We start from the raw sequence: 7,953 nt of genomic DNA, 5'->3' as shown, positions 1-7,953 counted from the left end.
GGTTGGGGGGAGCTTTATCACTTGAGCCACATCCACTTCCCCCTGACCACGTACTTTTGATAGTCCAAAGAAACCACACAGGGAAACGGACTTGGCCCAATGGTTAGGGCATCCGTCTACCACATGGGAGGTCCGCGGTTCAAGCCCCGGGCCTCCTTGACCCGTGTGCAGCTGGCCCATGCGCAGTGCTGATGCGCGCAAGGAGTGCCCTGCCACACAGGGGTGTCCCCCACGTAGGGGAGCCCCACGCGCAAGGAGTGCACCCGTAAGGAGAGCCGCCCAGTGCGAAAGAAAGTGCAGCCTGCCCAGGAAAGGCGCCGCCCACACTTCCCGTGCCGCTGACAACAGAAGCGGACAAAGAAACAAGACGCAGCAAATAGACACAGAAAACAGACAACCGGGGGCGGGGGGGGGGGGGGGCGGATTTAAATAAATAAATAAATCTTTTAAAAAAAACAACAAAGAAACCACAAGGAAGGCCAGCAGCAGCCATGCCATTTATTTACTCACATGTTCCGATGACGGCTGTCGGGCAGCAACTGCACCTGTACACAGGGGAAACAGATTATATAGGACTAGACAGCACAAAGAGGGGGTCTAGCTAGCGCATAGAGCAGCTCGAGGGTGCACGGAGCTTGGTAAATGATTAGCAGTGAGTGCGTACATATGGGGGGATCCAGAACAGTGAGGGCAGCACACATGCACGCAGGTAGCGCTTACTGTGCTGAGGGTCCTGTGCGCTTTAGCGGAATCTTCCAGGATGGGTTGCTGGCAAATCCCAGCCCACCCTTTCCAGCAACCCACACAAATAACTAGTGGGAGGGGGAAGAGGGCATTTCTTTTTTTTTTTTTAAGATTTATTTTATTTCTCTCCCCTTCCCCCCTCCCTGCCCCCGTTGTCTGTTCTCTGTGTCCATTGGCTGCATGTTCTTCTTTTTGTCCACTTCTGTTGTCAGCGGCACGGGAATCTGTGTTTCTTTTTGTTGCATCGTCTTGTTGTTCATTTCTCCGTGTGGGCGGCGCCATTCCTGGGCAGGCTGCACTTTCTTTCGCACTGGGCGGCTCTCCTTACGGGGCGCACTCCTTGCGCGTGGGGCTCCCCTATGCGGGGACACCCCTGTGTGGCACGGCACTCCTTGCGTGCATCAGCACTGTGCATGGGCCAGCTCCACACGGGTCAAGGAGGCCCAGGGTTTGAACCGCGGACCTCCCATGTGGTAGACGGATGCCCTAACCACTGGGCCAAGTCTGCTTCCTGGGAAGAGGGCATTTCATGCGACCTTGGGCAAGCTGCTTCACCTCTCTGGTGTGCTGACCCCCTTGGGCCTGACTTACCCCCCAGCTGCTGGGAGTGCTGGTGGCTGATGGTCTCAGCCGGGTCTCTCTGGGCCTTGCCCTCAGCTGAAGAGAGGCACCTTGCTCACGGTCAAGCCATGGACCTCCTCCTCCCCCTGCCCCCAGGGACACCTGCACCCAGTGACAGGTTGATATAGGGGTGTAAAGGCAGGGCCCTCTTGCCTCAAGGCAGAGTAACTCAGGGTCCCTGCTTTGGCGGTCCCTGGAGGATCGGCCTGCCCCTCCCTTGCCACTGCAGCGCATGCCACCTCCTCCTCGTGGTCCTGAGAGCCCTCTCCAGTGAACCTGCACCCAAGTCTCTGTCTCAGAATTTGCTTCCTGGGAGCCCCAGCCTATGACCGCTGGTGCCTGCCATGGCCCAGGAACTGCGTCTGAAGTGGCACTCAGCACTCATCGCCGGCTGCGGCTGGCAGCGAGGGCTGCTGGCATGTAGCTGTGGTAAAACTTTCACAGGTGGTGAACTGGCTGGGGCGCTGGGGAAGGGGCATGCACGGGGATACTGCGCCCCGACACGGCCGCCTCCCCACCAGCAGAGGGCTCCGTTCCTGTGGCCTTGGTTTCTTAATCTGAAAGACGAGGGGATGCACCGGCCGCCTCACTCAGTGCCTTCCAGCTGGAGCTCTCTGCACCAGCCCGTGAACCTGGACGTGCGGTGCTCTGCAGCCAGGAGTGCCGACAGGCCAGGAACGCAGGTGCAAGGGGCCTGCGCCCGCCCTCGGCCTGGAGCCGCCGTTGGGTCCTGAGCTCAGACTCCTCCTCGTCCCAGCCCTCCCCCAAGCCTCTGGGTTCTGACTGAGGGCACCTGCAACTGAGGCAGACGACGTGCATTTCTAGTCCACGTCCCTCAGGATTTCCTTGGCTTCACAGACTTCCCTTTCTTCTTCCCAGGTCTGTCCAGTCCCTAAACTGCCCACAGCAGGCAAGAACTTGTGGACTCAAGATCATAGGCAGTCACAGAAGCTGGAGAGGATGCGACCCCAGACGCAGCTTCCTGGTCCCTCGGGCTCTGCGTTGAGCGCCGGCCTGGCCTAGCAGGCAGGGGCCTTGTGCTCGCGGGGCCATCCACTAGAAACGGCCAGGTGGGCGCTGGACCCCCCTCCTCTTACTCCTCCCAGCCGGCCTGCGGGCAGACACTCAGGGAGGAAACGTAGGCTCTGAGGGGCTGAGGACCTCTGGAAGGACACACAGCCGGGTGTTTGCTCCATCCTGCCTCTGCACCTGCCACTCCCCGTGAGTGCATTTTCTCCGCATCCCGCCTCTGGCTGTAGAAACCCAAGTCACTCACACAGGCCTACCTCTAATGCCACTGCTCTGGGGAACCTTCTCCAGCCCTTCCTGTCAAAATCATCTTAGAGATGTTCACTTCACCCATCGAATGTGGAAGGTTGAACGTAAATATTCACCTCTTCCACCACCATCCCTAAAATGACAAAAAGGAATGAAAAGTTGAAACCCAAAAGAAGAAAGAGCAGGAGGGAAGATAGCATCCTACGAGAAGTCGTAAAATAGACAACTCTGTCAGAGAGTTTAGTGGAGGAAAGAGTGACAAGGAGGATTAAAAAGAAAAAAAGTTATTCACTACAGGAAAAATTAAAAAGCATAAAGAAATGAAATGTAATCAGAGAATATATTAAATGCTGGTATCACAGGAGGATGTAAAAAAGTAAATCTTACAATATTGTAATAGGTAGTTAAATTTTTTAAAAAATCATTAAATAGCTGTATACCTATATTTTTAAGGTTATAAAATAAATGCCAGAAAATAAATAGCTAACAGAACTGAAAGTGGCTGCCTATGGAGGGTCGCACACTGATGTTGCTTTTCTCATATGCTTTTAAGAAGACTGTTTAAACTAACTGCCTGTACTATCTCATAAAAAATAATTCATTTTAAAGGCAGAGAGAGAGAGAACACTGGGACTGTGAATCCAGTGGAAGATTTCATTTTATTTTTTGTTTATTTATTTTCTCCAAAATGAAAATGACTTAGTTACTAAAAGTCTTTAAAATTCAAAATAGAGAATTTAAAGAAGAAAGTAAAAATTATCCTTAAATTCCGTGAGCTAGAGATGGCCACTGTTAACAGTTTGGTGAACAGATTTAAGACGGCTCTGTGTGTGTGTGATTTTATGATAATGGGATCACATACTGTTTCATAACCTGCTCTTTTTACTCAACAATATGTCACGGACATCTTTCCACATAATTAAATATAGCTCTACTCTCCATTGCCTGGCTGCAGACTGCCCCACTGCAAATGAAAGGATGGATGTCTTTCATTTACTCAATCCAGTATGCTGATGGGAAGTTAGATTGCTTCAAGTTTGTTTTTGTTTTGCTGTTACAAAAACTCCAGGATCAGCAGTACTATGCCTCTACCTTGGCCAATTGTCCAGCCACTGTCTAAGGGTACATTTTAGCAGGATGGTCTCACAGAAAAATGCCCTATAGCCTTGGAGGTCAATCTGTTGCCTCATCCCAGTTGCAGATTTTTGTTTCCCAGAAACCTGAGGCTGCTCCCCCAGGGCCCAGTGGCTTCCACTCAAGGGGCGGCAGAGCCCCGGGATGTAGCTTTTCCTTGGACAGTTCTGGGCTACGGGCAGGGAGGAGCCCTAGCTCCCCTGGGCTGTGAAATTTCCAAGAGCAAATCCAAAGACATGGCTAGTTGTTGACGTGAGTCGGTTCGCTCAGGTCCCTGCGGAGCCCAGCAGGGCTGGCCGAAGGCCTGATGCTCTACCAGGGGCTTGGCTCAGCCTTCCAGGAGGCCCCTGGGCCAGGCAGGGGACAAGGGGACTTGGGCCAAAGGCTGCTAATGAGCCAGAGGGAATCCCTGCCAGCACGGAGGCGTCGACTGGTGTTTCATGGATTCTCTCAGTTATTCATCCTTTTATTCAGTACGCCAGGTGGTGGGTAGGGGCTGAGTATGTGGAATCAAAGATCACAAGGCTCACAGTCAGTTGGAGAGAGACCGCAGTCAGGTATAGGCAGCGATTCTCCCGTACTGGCAGGGTAAGGAGAGTTACTGGGGTACGGGGTGTGACGGGGTGGTTACACCATCATCAGCAAACTGACACGGCCTTTTAAAAAATAGGATGAATAGGTGGAACACAGAGCATTGTTAGGGCAGTGAAACTATTGTGTAGGGTACCATAATGGTGGATATATGGCGTTATGCATTTGTTGAAACCCATAGAACTGCCCAACACAAAGAGTGAACCTAATGTAAACTATGGGCATTAGTTAATATTAATGAATCCATAATGGTTCATCGATTGTGACAAATGTGCCACACTGATGCAAGGCAAACTGTGGGAGAGGGCATATGGGGACTCGACCCTTTCTGTGCAATTTTTCTGTAAACCTAAAACTACTCTAAAAAGTAACATCTATTATTTTAAAAATATATAGGAAGTGAGGATAACTTTCATCATTATGATCCCCCAGCCCCCTATCTTCTGCATAGCTTTTTGCAAAGGGAAGAGACTTAGGTGAACTTGACTATTTTACCCTTTTCAAAGGCAAAGTTTCCTCCCCAGCCTGCATTGTGCCCAAAGCCACAGGATGGTTTCCTTGGGGTTCAGTAATTTCCAGCAAGGGTTGGACTTGGGGCCCAGTGGGAGCATTTCCCGGGGGCAGCAGGGGAGGACGGAGCAGAAAGGAGAATCCCAGAGACTTAGGATTGGACTCTCACCCAATGAACCTATTTCACAGATGAAGAAACTGAGGGTCCCCTGCCATGCAGACACTCAGGATGTGTCTAAGTTTCCTCAACTGACTCAGGTCAGCCTGCTCTCAAGTATGTCGTGGCCCCGAGTTAGTGCCTCAGCCCAGGAGAGTAAGTGCTGGGGTGTCTCTCACTGGAGGTGCTGCTGAGCAGGACCCCAGCTCCCTCCTCCTCGGACAGTTCACAGAATCGCAGGTGCTGGAGGCATCCAGCCAGGGCAGGCCTGTGGCTGGGCCGAGCTGGAGGAGAGTGGTGGCTTGGGACAGCCTGCCTCCATTCACGGTACCCCGATTAATCACCTCCCTTCCCGTCTCAGCCCTGTACTTCCAGGAGAGAAGGCTCCACTCCACCCAGACCAGGGCTCTAACATGATCCCTGCCAAAGCCCATCCTCCCATCACAGAGGTCGACTGGGGACCTGGGTGAGGCCATTCAGAAGGGGTCTCAGGCCTCCCTGCTGGGGCAGCGCCGGGCAGGCTGACCTGCCTAGCTTGTAGGGGGGGGTAGGTGGCATCTGCAGCGCCATCTTGGGACTCTTTCCAGGGACAAATGTGAACCTTGGAGATAGAGGAGAAGCAGGGTAGGAAAAGGCTTCCCACTGCTGGATTGAATTATTGCAGATGCCTCTCATTCTGGGCAGCAACTTTCAGATGAACCCTGAGAAGACAGCAACACAGGACCTGCTCCCTTTATGCCCAGCTCTAGGACTGCAGTTGAGACAAGATCTGGTGCTTGATTTTCAGCCACTGCAGGATGTGACGGGGCCCTGGAGACCTCTGGGGGCATTATACCGATAAGGAAACTTGGGCCCTGAGTCCCACGGCCTGTTACAAAGCCAGGACAAGAGCTTAGGAGGGGAAGCGGATGTGGGATTGAGCTCCCACCTACCACATGGAAGGCCCCGGGATTGGTTCCTGGTGCCTCCTGGAGATGAGCAAGACAGCGAGCTGGCACAACAGGCAGGTGCGGTGAGCTGATGCAACAAGATGACACAACAAGGAGACACAAAGAGGAGAAACAATGAGAGACACAACAAAGCAGGAAGCTAAGGTGGCTCAAGCAATTGAGCACCTCTCTCTCCCATGAGCGGTCCCAGATTTGGTTCCCAGTGCCTCCTAAAGAGAAGATTAGCAGACACAGAGAACACACAGAGAACGGACACAGAGAGCACACAACAAATGGACACAGAGAGCAGACAACAGCAAATGGACACATTGAGCAGACAGCAAGCAGACAGAGTGCAAGCAATGGGGGGGGGGGGGATAAATAAATTTAATTAAATAAATCTTTACAAAAAAAAAAAGAACTTAGGAGTCCCAAGGGCCTGCCCGTGCTCTTTCCACTGTCACCACTTGTCTTACTGAGGGGTGCATTCACCTGCAACCAGAGAAAACTGATGAGAGAAAACTGACAGGGAATCGGTAGTCCAGGCCTTGGTACTGCTGCTTGTCCCACAGCCTTCCACCTTTCTGCTGTTCTCCTCACCTTGCAGTCCTTTCCCTCATGCTCTTTGCCTTATACAGCAGATGGTTGCTCCATCTTCCAGCTACCACTTGCTTTTCCAGGCAGGAAAGCAGGGAGGAGGGTTAAGGGGTGAAAGGCTGTGCCTGCGCAATTGGTCCCCTTCTAAAAGCTTTCCTGAAATCTGTACCTGAACTTTCATTGGCCCAAACCAGGTTGCCTGGTCACCCACAAGCGGCCACTTTATTAGCAGGGCACATTGCTGTCCTGGAAAAAAGTAGGGTCCTCTAGAAAGGAAAAAGGGGAGAAGGGATATTGGGTGGCCACAGGCAGTCTGCCATGCAGTTGCTTGGATTGGGGTCTTGGCTAGGAAGGCCCTGTCCTGCCAAGCCACCAGCCCTTCTCTTCTTCTCCAATGGCCCAAAGGTCGACCACAGTAGAGAATATAAAGTTTGGATTTTCTGCTGAATTGGGAGTTTCTGGGACACCAGAAGCTGGGAAGGAGGAAGCGGAGGTATTCTGGCTCCACACAGCCTTCAGTGCTAATCTCTGCATTCGTTCCTCTTCCTGAAGGCCCTATTAGAAATATGTGTATGTCATCTTTGGGCACGGATAGGGGGCAGACAGGCCCGGCTGGGAAAGAGAGTGGGGTTGGAATGCTGCCCCAGCCCCTCAGCTATCTTGCTTGGAGATCAGGACTAGCGGCTGAGGCATCTTTCTGCACATCCTGCCTCTCTCTCAGGATCACAAACTTCCCTCCTCCTCTCCACGCCGTCAAAGCCTCTTCTGGGACACTTGCCCCTCCCAGCCTCTTCCCAGTCCGTCTGGGCAGGCACGTGCTAGTGCTTTCGTGGGGGCGAGCTCCTGTCACCTCTAACAAAGGTCCTCAGCCCAGAGGGAGGCCCCTGACCAGCAGCATCAGCATCGCCTGGGGCTTGCCAGCAATGCAGATTCTCAGGCCCCTGGTCCTGCGGAATCCGAGCCTCTGGGGGTGGGGTGTGCAGCTGTGCTTCACAGGCCTTCCAGGTGATTCCAATGCACTCTCAAGTTTGAGAACCACTGACAAATAATGACTCTCAGGCTGTGAAATAGCTTCTGTTTCACTGTTAATGAGGAAACCAAGTGTAGGAAAGGCAGAAATTAAAAAAAAAAAAAGCCGCTCTGGCCACCCTATCCTTCAGTACAGGCCAAGTAATAATCCTGTGAAGACCCTGAGATTCTTGAGTCTAAGAAACAGGTTAAGCTAGAAGCCACTGAGAGTCATCCAGCCCCACCCCCATTGTTGAGATCTGTGCCGCGATGGAGAGGGGACACCTGGGCTCCCCCATGGCCTTCCCTCTGCTCAATTAGCAGTGAACTTGCCAAAGAAAAGGGGTCGGCGGCTTATTTTGGAGTCACGGGGCAGAGGGCAGT

The sequence above is a fragment of the Dasypus novemcinctus genome, chromosome 4, assembly GCF_030445035.2.
Source record: "Dasypus novemcinctus isolate mDasNov1 chromosome 4, mDasNov1.1.hap2, whole genome shotgun sequence".
Taxonomy (NCBI): domain Eukaryota; kingdom Metazoa; phylum Chordata; class Mammalia; order Cingulata; family Dasypodidae; genus Dasypus; species Dasypus novemcinctus.
The sequence above is the reverse complement of the archived record's forward strand: the minus strand, read 5'-3'. Positions refer to the sequence as shown.